Here is a 13,756-nt window from a genome sequence, read left to right as displayed (position 1 = left end):
AATGTCGACGTATTGCTCAGTGGATGGTTGTCTGAGTACGTTGGGAAGCCCAGGTATTTCATTTTTCCGCTGCCCAAAGTACAGTGAAAGGTATGCATTCAATATATTCACCATTAATTTTTATTTTACCTATCTATACCTTTTATGGTTTTGTTGTATAAAATTATTCATAACGAAATATACCGCCGGCATTTGCCAATCCAAACTCATTTCAATCTTTTTTCAAAATGTTCAGTTTATCGATTGATATACTTGAATTTTTTTTTAGGTGTCAACGTTGGAAAAATGTATTAGGCTCCATTGAGAATCATAGATATGCTAATCTTACCCCAGAGCAGAGTCACAATAGAATTAAAATTTGCAGCTTACATTTTAGAGCCGATGATATTGTGAATTCTCGTATTCATAGCTATGCTGTTCCTTCATTGCGTCTGCCTCAAGATGGTTCTCAGAAAGGTTGGTTCAGTGAAGTTTATAGATTCAAATGATGAAAAAATCTTATTCCACTTTTTAACATATGAAATTTACAATATCAATTTTGTTGTTTAAACCTTCCAGATGATGATGCCATTGCCGGTACTAGCAAGGATTTTATTTACATTGATGCTCAGGTTCAAACGGATCAATTAGGATCACGAGGTGAAATATTTTTTCGTTATATTATATATTTATCTGATCTATTTTTATATGCTTCGGAAACAAAAACGATGACAAGAAAACAATTATTAAAAGTACGTACATCTTTCTTTTAGATGAATGCAGCCAAACATCTGCTAAACTCTCTTCGGGAACTCCAAGAAAAGTGGCATTACGAAAAAAAATTGTATCACTAGAGAAAACAGTAGCTTCAACATCGAAAAGAGCACTGGACGAAACCGGAATTACTCTGGATGATGTTTTCAAGTTTCTGGATCGAAAATATCCTGAGCAATATTGTAAGCTCTTGAAAGCACAGCTTTCTTTGATAAATAAAGCACCAAAAGGGTCCAGGTATAGTGACGAATTCAAACAGTTTGCATTGACTGTTTATTTTCTTGGTCCGAAAGCGTACAAAAAATTTTCAACAATTTGTAGATTACCGTCAAAAAGTACACTTCATCGTTTCACGAAAAATTGGATTGTTGAACCAGGCTTCAACGATTTTATTTTTCGTGTTATTGAATTCAGGATTGGGCTCATGAAGGAGAAAGAAAGAGATTGTATTTTATGCCTAGACGAAATATCTTTGAAATCTCATCTTTATTATGATATTTCCAGAGACAAAATAGTAGGTTTCCAAACGAGTTTGAATGGGACCTCTACTGACATAGCAAGTAGTGCTCTAACAGTAATGGTCAGAGGTTTGGCAAGCAATTGGAAAATACCACTTGCATACTTTTTCTATAAGACATCAGCAACTTCTGATGATTTGAAAGATATTTTGTTCAAAACGGTACGAAGATGCAAAAGTATAGGCCTAAATGTCATGGGGGTGGTTTCCGATCAGGGTTCAAATTTTCAGAAGTTGGTGAAAACTTTGAATGTTACAGACGAAAATCCCATATTTGTATGATATCCCGCACTTACTGAAGTCGACACGAAATGAAATTTGTTCTCCTATCAGTTTTTACTTCAGGGTGGAGGAACAAGAAAACATTATATAGAAACAATGTATAATTATGATAGAACTAAACAATATAAATTGGCTCCTAAACTTAATAATGACCACATTTATCCAAATAATTTTCAAAAAATGAAAGTCAAGTTGGCTTCCCAAGTTTTAAGTCACTCTGTAGCCGTGGCTATGCACACATACATTGACTTCAATATTTTGTCCAAGGAAGCATTAGTTACTGCTGATTTCATTAAAAAAATGAATGATCTTTTTGATTTATTGAATTCGAGCAATTTTGAGAAATGTCAGGCTTTTATGGGAACGGAAAAGCAGATGAAATGTCTTCAAGAAGCCTATGTCATGTTTCAAAATCTCCAAGTAAAAAAACACGATGGCAAAAATGTCACGAAACAATTGAAATTCATTTTTGGGTGGAAGTTGACTTTGAAAGCAGTTTTTGCCTTGTGGGAGATGTTGAAAGAACGCGATTATAAATATTTGTTCACGCGTAATTTGAATCAAGATTGTTTGGAGAATTTTTTTGAAAAGATCAGAAATTGTTCTGGCAACGCAAAGAATCCAACACCCATACAGTTTTGTAGAGCTTTAAAAAAAATATTTGCTTTGAAATATTTTGATTCTAGTGAAGGTGCTAATTGTATGGATGATGTTAATGACGTTTTGTTAAGTTTGACGCCAGAATTAACTGAACAATGTCGATACATCCTTGCTAGACCCGACATTCCAAATTATGCTCCTCTGAAAGTTTTCACTCGAGATTATAAGAACCTTAAAAGTCCCGAAGGAAACGCTCTTGTCTATGTCACAGGATACCTCATGAAAAAATGTCTCATGCAACATTCGTGTGACATTTGCATACATTTTAGCAAATCCTCAGAAAACCTTCTTGATCAAGATGTAATTTTCTGTAAGCTAAAGGCTTACAGTACCGACAAATCATCGTTTGGTGGATTAACCGTACCATCAAGAGATATTGTTGACCATGTAATAGAGATGGAAAACATATTCATTGAAAATTTTGATAAAATCGGCAGTGAGAAGGGAATTGGACAGTATTTGAAAACAAAATATTCGAAAATTCTTTTCTCACATCCATGTCAAAAATTCCCCTTCGATTTTTATATATTTTTATATACAAGAGTTCGGATATACTTTACTTTAAAATTCATGAATCAGGACATGAAGATTGTTAGGAAACATAAATCATGCAATGTAAAATTGAATATTTTAAATCATTTATAAACATATAATTGTATTATTTTTGTTAATAAAACATGTTTTTCTGAACGTATGTTTATCATTTCATCAGTAAATCACTCTGATCTGTTTCTTAGATCATTTATTCATGAGTTTATCTATCATGTTTCTGGAAGTTGATCGACAAACAACTACTTTCGTATCTTTGTTTATCTGTCTGATACAACCGAGCAAGCGAAGTTTCAACTTCGGAACGTCCCCTGTAGATATCGCGAATAGGAACTGCCCTCGTATAACTGTCATGCGGCCGGCGGCTTCCGGACATCGTCTGTCGGCGATATGATTTATGGAAATCGCAAAAAATGCAATCCTGAACCGTACCGACAAACGAATTCCTTGGAGTGAACCAACTTATAGTATTCGGTAAACTTTGGTGCAACCAAACACTTTAAATAAATAACTTGAATTGACTTTTTGTCTTCAGTATCTTCAGCATTTCCCAATTTGGTGCAGTTTGATATTTACTCAAAAATTGAATTGATTCGCACAATCAGAAGAAGATAGTTTTAGTCATCTTCTGACAATGCTAACTTGGTTCGCAAAATGCACATCAAATATAGAATTATTGTTCTTGTGAGGAAAGAGTGTTTTTGAGAGATTTATTTTAGGAAAGAGATTCCCATTATACCTATCAAATGATGAAGTACAAAGCCAAAAAGCTTTTTGCCAAAAACTAATCTCTCCTGAAAAATATTCTCTTTTCAATTTGTATAAGGTACTTCATCCAATTATTTGAATTTAACTTGTTTTTTAGGATAAACATCTATTCTCTGAGAGACATTATTTATTGTGGAGGACTTTTCTGGATTTTCAACCCTCCACGGCCTGAAAAATAAATAAATAAATGAATAAATATATAGATCAATAGAAATTCTGCTCGAGTGTGATAAGGCCACACTGGGTATTATAAACCTTTGAAGAGTCCAATTGGTCAGTAACTTGCCGTATTTATAAATTTCCCATGCGTGTGTATGTAAACTATCGAATATGACATCTTGACATTTTATTCTTTCACAACTGTCAGAAGAAAAACATATTTCAAAAGAGGTGTACTCAACAGTAAGTTATTCAGGTTTTGATAAGGGAAAACGACTTTCATCCATAACATTAGCCTTCTGAAAAAACTGAATATTGAATTGTTTTTATTTTTTCCATCATTCTATTCATAGGCAAAACTTATAAATACAAGTTACCCAATGGACTATTCAAAGCTTTATATTATATATCTTTGAAGGGTGAACTTTTCAGTTTGACTTCCATAACACTTGAGCAGATTCTCTACTTTCTATATTTATTTATTTTTCAGATTGTGGAAGACTGAAAACCGAGAAATCATCAAGGAAAATTATTTTACCGTTCAATAAGCTAAGTACCTTTTGATAATATGAATTTAAAGATTTATTCTAGCTATGGTCATCAAGGAAAATTCTTGTAACGTTCAATATGCTTCGGCATCTCTTAATAATAACTTGAATTTTAAAGATTTATAATATATTATTATAGCGATGGTCAATCGAATTTTAGCAAGTGCAATATGGCCAATGTTTTTTTATTGTATTTTGACATGTAAGCAACACTGATATGTATATGCAACGTAATGTTAAAATCTTATATTCATGAAAATTTGCCCGTGAGAATCACGTCGTTTCATGTTGAAACCAATCTAATAATTCTTTTTTGTGAAATAGACATCCTACTAAATTCCTATGCTGAAAACATATAAATGTCATCATTGTTTCCAAATAATATGTAAATTTACAATAATTGCAGGTAAAAAATAAAATGCCTACTTATTTTACCTGAAAGAGCAGAAGGAATAGAATGCTCATTATTACGGTAGACTTTTTTTAAACTACTCAGATAATACCTTGATAACATTCAGAATCCTACTAATGAAGATTTGGATGACATGTTCAAAACAAAAGATGTCTTAAATTTATTGCATTTTAGATCAATTTTATTACAATAATGCACCTCCAGTACAAAAAATGCAATAAGTGAAAGTTCTGATTTAAAAAACCATGGAGATCTAAAAAAATCAAAGAACAACATCAATTGATATATGGCATATTGAAATTAGTTAAGTACACTGAATATGAACTACTCAAAACTGCATATGAAGAAGTAGTCAAGAAAAGTTAGTCAGTATAATGACTGATCATCGTCAATCGACTGTGACTTGACCAAGGTCACGCTCAACTCTACTTGTGTTTCTAATCATTCTATCAGCTTCCTAAGACTCCCAATGGCATATATAAACACTACCTGGCATCGGTTTTCTCCAAAATGATAAATGTCTCCGAACCGAACATAGTAATGTCAGGACAGACAATTCAGCTTTCTGTTGGGTGTTAAAATGGACACCAATATGTCTTGGCACAATCATGTCGCTGGAATTGCAAAGGCTGCTTCTCAAAAGCTTAGAACACTGTTCGTTTCCAACCAGAAATTTGTACCTCAACAACTTTTAATGCTCTATAAAGCTCACATCAGACCTTCTTTGGAGTATTATTCTCTTGTATGGAACTACGCCCCCAAGCATACCCAAATGACTAATCTTCAGCGATTCAAAACCAACGTTAATCGCTACACTCACACAGGCACCACTCCTAGAGCGCCTTAAGGATTTTCCTGCAGTGCTTGTGTTTTGTACGAAGTGATCTAATAAGACGATAGACATTTGAATAATACTTTGAAGTTTCAGTTAAAGTGTTTGGTTGTATTGTCAGTGTAGCAGTGAAATAAGTTAAGTTTATTTGTACAGTGTAGTCAATTATTGGCAAATCCATGGGGAAAAAGTAATACTTACAAAAAAACCTATAAGAAATGAACATAGAAATAAAATCAAAATGCATCCATTTGGCTTCAATATTGCATGACTGCTATTGAACAGTCATATACTTATCTGTGGAAAACGATGATATATACAGCTGATTAAAATCGAATACTAGAAGAAAATAAACTATAAATTAGGACAATTCAAATGCCTGGGTTAAACAATGGGCCCAAAATTAACCTGGAAAGCACACTCGACAAATTACATAAACTGACTTACTTTAGATTATTAGCCCTTATTATCAATGCTCTGACTGTTTGGAAGAGCTCAAACATATCACAATATAAACTAAAAACACATGATGCTTTGCTACCTTACATCACATATATTTATGTAAGAAAGCCGTCACTGATTTAGTAATATTGATTCTACCCTCTATATATATATACTGGGTGTCCCACATTTTATGTGACAGGCAATATCTGGTTTGTTGAAGGAGATACACAAAAATGTTTCATACAAAAGTTTTAGGAGTTCATGAGAGCTATATTTTGATATAATTTTTAAATATACAGGGTGTTTGGTGTAGGTGCTACAGACCAAAATTCCATTTTTTAAAATAAACGCCCTGTATATCATTACATATTCAGATGCTACGTTAAATTCTGATATCATTTCATGTTTGGTTTTTGAAATTCGGTTACGGCGTTGTTGAGTTACTGCTTAAAATGTAAAGTCTTGAGAACGACTATTATTTTTTTAAATATCTCATACAATTATTCTCTCTGCATCAGATCACATGAAAATTAGTCAAAATTTTGGGTGTTCGAAGTAATGGTTTCAATTTTGAGTTGTGGAATTCAGTCAGGAATCTTTTTGAATATGAAACAATTGCGAAATTGAAAGAGGTGTATTCGAAAACAAATCTTTAATTAATAACAATGTAAATAATATAACTTGATAAATCATTTCATAAGAATGGTAGGTACCTAGAAATAAGTCATGAAAATTGTTCAAAGTGATGCCCATTAGATATTATACAGGCTTCGAAACGTCGAATCACTTCTCTCGTACAAGTCGCTCTTATAATATCAGGCGTAATATCACTGCACGCTAGTCGAATTTTCATTTTCAGATCATCCACATTCAAAGGGGGAGTAGTGAAAACAATATCTTTTAAATAACCCCATACGAAAAAATCAAGCGGTGATAAATCTGGGGAACGAGCCGGCCACCGAATTGGACCCTTATTACCAATCCATCTATTTGGGTACGTTCTATCCAGATATTCAGTAACAACCTGTGAATTGTGAGGAGGAGCACCATCTTGTTGCCACCAAATTCCTTGTCGTTCTGCTATGGGAATATCTTCCATCAACTGGATCAAATCATTTTCTAGAAAATGTAAATATCGCAATCCATTGAGATTTTCATTGAAAAAGTAAGGTCCTATGATGCGGCCATTGAACAATCCACACCATACATTAATACCCCAAGTAGTTTGAAAATTACTTTCGCGGACCCAGTGGGGATTTTCTTGAGACCAATAGTGACTGTTATGTCGATTCACAACTCCATTATTGTGGAATCGCGATTCATCGCTCCACAAAATTTGACTGAATATGTTAGGACTTTCATGTAATATTACCTGAATACAAGCAATGAATTCAAGTCTTCGTTCAAAGTCCGTGGGTTTCAAACCTTGTACCAACTGAATTTTGAATGGGTGGTATTTATTTTCTTTCAGAATTCTCTGTACATTAGATTTACTCACACCGACTTCTTCTGCAAGAGTACGGATAGAAACATGTGGATGAATAATAATATAAGCCAACACATTGATCTCTAAATCTTCAGTTCTAACAGATCTCGTATGATGACGATGCTTTATAGTAGAAGGAAATGACCCAGTTCGCAATTTTTCTACAACTCTCGAAAAAGTCATTCGTGACGGAATGGGTCTGTCTGGAAAACGTTCTTGGTATAGACGTTGTGCTTGACGGCAGTTTTTCTGACATTCCCCAAAAATTAATAACATATCAATGCAATCACTTGGACTAATCGCGAAAGGAATACTGGAGTTTTCGCACAAAGAACACAGTTACTGTTTTGCAAAGAATCACTGAATCGAACTGACAAGTAGATACAATTCAACAACATTTGTTACTATGGCATCAACAAGCATAAGCTACTTGATGAAATTGTGCAATATAAAGCAATTCACCCTCAAGTTAGTCACATTCTCAAGAATTTCAATATTATATTCAACTGATATCAATATCGTATCGTAGAGGTGAGAATAATGGTTTGTATTCAGTAGTAGTCTAGTTCAATTTAATAAAAGATATAAACTGGATTCGTGTACGAGTAAATAAGTTTTTTTGAAACTTTATAATTTAAGGAAAAGTGCAATAACTCAACAACGCCGTAACCGAATTTCAAAAACCAAACATGAAATGATATCAGAATTTAACGTAGCATCTGAATATGTAATGATATACAGGGCGTTCTATTTTAAAAAATGGAATTTTGGTCTGTAGCACCTACACCAAACACCCTGTATATTTAAAAATTATATCAAAATATAGCTCTCATGAACTCCTAAAACTTTTGTATGAAACATTTTTGTGTATCTCCTTCAACAAACCAGATATTGCCTGTCACATAAAATGTGGGACACCCGGTATATATATATATATATATATATATATATATATATATATATATATATATATATATATATATATATATATATTCATAACTATGAATATAAAACTTTTGAAACTCATTGTGTAAGAAACAATATTGAATAATGTAAAGTAATTACATTTTCCTTAATACAGATCAACTTTAGCTCCTGAATCTTCAGGTTTTCTTTAAATTCTGGCAGTATTTCCCCATATTGAAATGATAAGATATAAGTATTCTCCAATAACTTTAAAAAAATATATGATTAGATAATTGTAAATAGAATTTGAAAAGCTCTTAGATAAGATAATTCAATATGCTCATTCCAAACATAAGGTTATGCTCAATCATTGTCAAAGTACCAAGTTTACCAATGCTCATACCAAAAGTTTTAAATTTGGGGGAGGTCATTGAGAAAAAATCAATGTCCTCAAAGTTTGAACCTGAACATCAATAATCTGATTTTAAACATGACAAACAAATATCTATTTGTTCAAAACAAAATGACCCATTCAAAAATGTCCCTGATAACAAAATTAAGTAATTTAGAAGCCATAAACATTTTATCAGTACAGTCAAAATGGTCTTAACTACACACCTTCTGTTTTCCACATTTTCAGAAAGTTAACACAGAGTCTCTGTTGACCTCTCACGTCGAGAATTTAATATTTTATGACTCATCTTCTTATCATCTTATCTTCAATACACCTGAGAAATCTGTTTCACAGAAAATCTAATATGAAATTTGGAAGAACACCTCAATGAATAACCTATAACAATTTACAAAACTCATAAATTATTCACAAAATGAACAAAACTCCCCAAATAAAATAAGATCTCATCAAATTTGCAAATAGGATACCACCTAGTATGAGGAACACAATAATTTTTAGGACCATCAAAATTGTTTAATTCAAAAATATTGAGAATAGAACTCCGTTCTACTAGTGACAAGGAGACAGTACAGTTTGGTAGTGATAATGGAAATGTTCAATGAAGAAAACATTTATGGAAATATCTGCTGGCATTTTTTTTGTGTCAGAGTATTTTATAAATCATGGCGTAAGAGTAACAGTAGCTTGAGTAATTCTTCTGATTATGCGTTTAGATGTAGATTTGTGCACACGAAAAAAATCGACATGTACTACATAAAAGATACCCACTATGAATAACCTTATTAAAATGAGAAGTTGAGTCAATAGGTCTATTTCATGATATCTGGAAAATATTTATCACTACCGTTGTGATTTTTTTCTATAAAATATTTATTTATTGAATTTGCCTTATATTCAATATGTAAGTTTTATATCATTATATTTGATAAGGGTTGATGTATTTTGTTATTGTTTTCACTTATTATTCTCCAGCATCCTCTCATGATATTATCACTGTTCTCAATATGCACATTATTTTTTGGTTGTAAGTATTTTTATAATTTATTTGTATTCTTTTTTGGTGGTATTATAATGTGAATAGTTTGAGTTGTTCAATTCCTTTTGTAGCCTATTCATTTCACACCAATAGTTAATGTATTTGGGAAAAATATTTGTTTCTGCTAGTTTTTGCTTGTCTATTTATTTTGGGAAAAACTTATAGTAGTAAAAGAATGTTTCCTAAAATGCTAACATTTTTTATTACAGTCAACAGTTGACGGTATCAAGCTAGTGTTCAGTGTCATACAAGATACTTACATCCTTTTTCTGTAGTATGTTTTGATCGAAACATTTTGCTAAACCACCTTGTTAATATAAAAGGTGGTGAAAGTTGATAAACCCTTCTTTCTTCCTGAATTTAATGAAGTTGTGGTTTCTCTGGTTTCACTTATAAAAAAGACTGTGACTGATCAGGACTTTCTTCATTTTGGGATCGTGTCTTGTTGTTGTTATCCAAGAAATGTTGTCCATGTTTAAAGTCAAATTTTCAATTTTGATTTTGTTTGGGCAAAACTATTCATATGCAAGTTAATTGAATTGAAGTTTCACTCCCACCATAAATGGGTGATTCTTTCTTGGAGTTTGAGTTCTAAGCTTTTACTTTCCAAGTTTTTGGAATGTTGGCTTTTTTTCAATATAGGTATTTCTCAATATTTTCAGTCGATGTTTGTTTGAAGGTGATTGACAATGTTTCATGATGAATTTCATTAGTTCAGACTTCCATTGTCTAATATTATATAAAATGATTTGAAATCCCTGAAATAACTAAAAAGAAGAACCTATAACCTATAAATAGTCAGCTCACGGAGGAATCGGTCCAGTCATCACCCGAAGACGATTGTGGATACCTTACAATCGAAACGTCGTGAATTAACTTGGCTTGGAATCTCTTAACTTTTTAATTTTTATTGTATCTATATATTTTTCAGTTTCTTTCATTTTTACTTGTATTTTACTTCACTAATTTTCATTTCAGGTTTTTTGCTTAATATAATTGTTTTTTCAGCTATTCATTTTTATTCATCTTCTTCAATTTTTTAATTCTTCTTTTTAGTTATTTCAGGGATTTCAAATCATTTTATATAATATGAGACAATGGAAGTCCGAACTAATGAAATTCATTTTCAGTCGATACTGACTCAGGGACTTTTGGTTTGTCATATTTTCTTGTCCATTATTCTTTTCATAAAAATTTTCATCGGCACTTCCATTGCCAAATTTTGGTTTTCTTTTTTTTGTACATGTTGTCTATTTCTGTTAATTGTATTCTGATTTGGATTTACTAAATGAGTATAGAATTAATATTTTTCTTTGCATCAATTCAGCATTTATTTCATTAACAGTTATTTCTGGTACATCATGTGTACTGGAGTTCTCTCCTGGTTGTTAGTTGTTTTTGGCACCCAATAACGATGTTTCTTCATTTTATTCACTCTGATTTGAAATAGAGATGATGGTTTTTATTTGGTTTTTGTTTAGATCCTTTGTAATATTTTTTGTGCCAGTGACTGATAAATTGAAATTTGTTTGTTACTTAACTTAAGGAATAATTCAAAGCAGTTACTATGAACTTCATAAATGTTTAATTCATACATTGTAAGAGGCAACAGATTAGTTCATACATTATTCACTTTTGTTTACATACAGTGTTTTTGTAAGTAGGGTAGTTCGTGGGGGTTTCTGTTATAGGCTTAGGCCACTTCAGGAATGAAGCAACCAATGTGAATAGGAATATATTTAGTAAAAAGATAATAAAAATGGATTGAATAGTATGCTAACAAAAAAAAACAGTTATAGTATTACCTATCTACTGAAATATACAATTCATAGCAAAATTCAGCAGAATCTTTGAACATCATTGATGACATAGAACTCTAGTAGGATAATGATGAATTTCTATAATGTATATTCATCTCAAAATAAATCAGCAAGTTCCAAATCTTGAGAAATGGTCTCTTTCCTGCTTGTATTCACTTTCGAAGTGAAAAAATTGAAAGTTTTTATTCATTTAAATCAAAATTATCCAATCTTCTATGTATAAATGTATTTCATTTCATGAAAGAGTTATTAACATTTGAATCATATTATCTATTTATTCATTTAGAAGAAAAATAAAACCCCTATTTTACAGAAAAATTATGCAGTAGATAAAAATTTAACCCAACCTAACAATTCAATATAAGTCAAGTAGGTACTAGGCGTGAAAATTTTATTGAGTGTTTTTTTCATTTGAGCAAAACTAATATCTGTGAGTTTACACTTGAAAAAATTTCCGAGTCGCATGAGTCGTGATATTGGGTTGAATTATTTGTAATTAGTGGTATGGTTTGGTAATATTAACAAAGCAAAGTTCCAAGTTGCTTTGACCGGAATTCTGAATAACAAAGTAGATAACAGATCCGAACAGTTCAGATGACCTATAGAAATAAAAATCCTTTAAAGTCCTACATTCCTCTAGAGTGACTAGATTCAAAATAGTTAAGATTGTATTCGTAAGTACCCGACACAAAACATTACATGTACAGAATAATAAGGAGACCATATAGTTGACGCATATTCTAGAAAGCCCTAGAATATGCGCTGAGCCCTATTATATAATAAAACCCAGTAGTTGTAGAAACTTACTAATTATAGAATTCATATGAGGAATGAAGGTAAGAGAATTTTCAAAGATAACACCTAGACCACGAGCCTCATAAATGCTACTTATTAAAGATTGTTCATAGAGTAAGTAAACTCAATGGCTATTTCCATTCTAGTGGTTACTTTTTTGTTCTGTGAGTATATGTTTTAATCTTGTGTTTTGTTGAATTTAAATATCTTCTGTGCAGTCTTTTGAACAGCCTCTCGTTTTATTTTTGAAGTTAATATTGTTTATATCAATCTTGTAATACTTATACCATGAATAAATATATCTATCGTAACTCCAGCATAATTATATCATAATTAAAAGTATTTCAGAGTTGTTTTGGGAAATAATTTTGATAAAAAAGTCAGAAAATCCACCACTGAGAATACAATGCCATTTCTTCTATTACTCTTGGTAAGTACCCCACAGTATACTGAATATCCTTAGAGTCAGACCCCAATCTACTCTATTTTTCAAGATAACAAATTATATGATGATACATAATCATTTTTGGATGGATTCGTGCACTTCTCCAGTCATATTTCGCAAGTTATTATCATAAAAATTCGTCGTTTGTTCAAAAGTGGTTGACAATGTTTCATGGTGAATTTAACTAATTCAGACTTCCATTGTCTAATATGGTTCATATTAGAATATCTGAAAGAGATTTCAAATCATATTATAGAATAGAAGTCGGAACTAGTGAAAATTCTTAGAAATTCATGTTTTTCATTTGTTACTACTAAAAACTTTCAACTCGTTCACATAGATGACTGGGTGCATGAATACCTGCTCCCTTATATGAAAGAACATCAATTCATTAGATTTTTTCAATTGTCAGATAGAAATAGCAATCAATAATATTTGATACATGACACATTACATCATTACCCCAAATAGGATTACTTGTCATCCCATTTAATGTCATCAAACAGGGTCAAGTGGATAAACGGGTGTGGTACTGTTGAAAACTAAATATATTTTCATGATTAGGTAAAATATGTACCCTTTTATCTACTCATGGGGATAACATTCATTATGCTGAATTTTAAACATTTTCGTGGTATCTCAAGGAAAATCGATTTTGGAATTAATTATCCTATCATCATCTACCAATATTCGCAACATTTCTTTTTCAATGAAAGGCTTGATCGAAAATATCGGTTATAAAACATATTTTCCAAAGTTCCTGACTTACCTTACGAACAGATCACTATCACTAATCACTGTTTGAAATTTATTTTCCGGAGAAAATTAATTTTTTCTAAGCACAAATTAATTCCCCACTCCAAGTCAACGCCTAACAACAGACGAACGACGAACAGACTCAAGCTTAGGCCAAGTCCACAAATGGATTA

The 13,756-nt window shown here is 31.8% G+C and overlaps 1 protein-coding gene across 4 annotated transcripts in view; it reads right to left on the bottom strand.

Annotated features, from left to right (window-relative positions):
* alpha-Spec (alpha Spectrin) overlaps positions 1–13,756 on the bottom strand; it is a 36,513-nt gene extending 22,757 nt beyond the window's left edge. For all 4 annotated transcript variants that reach the window (XM_074186124.1, XM_074186133.1, XM_074186142.1 and 1 more), the window contains exon 1: positions 13,597–13,756. The gene's annotated coding sequence lies outside the window, so the exon portion shown is untranslated. The remainder of the gene's footprint in view (positions 1–13,596) is intronic.

This window comes from Leptinotarsa decemlineata, unplaced genomic scaffold, assembly GCF_025532065.1.
Source record: "Leptinotarsa decemlineata unplaced genomic scaffold, Ldec_3_MD MMD2_P_RNA_scaffold_2, whole genome shotgun sequence".
Classification (NCBI taxonomy): domain Eukaryota; kingdom Metazoa; phylum Arthropoda; class Insecta; order Coleoptera; family Chrysomelidae; genus Leptinotarsa; species Leptinotarsa decemlineata.
The sequence above is the reverse complement of the archived record's forward strand: the minus strand, read 5'-3'. Positions and strand labels throughout refer to the sequence as shown.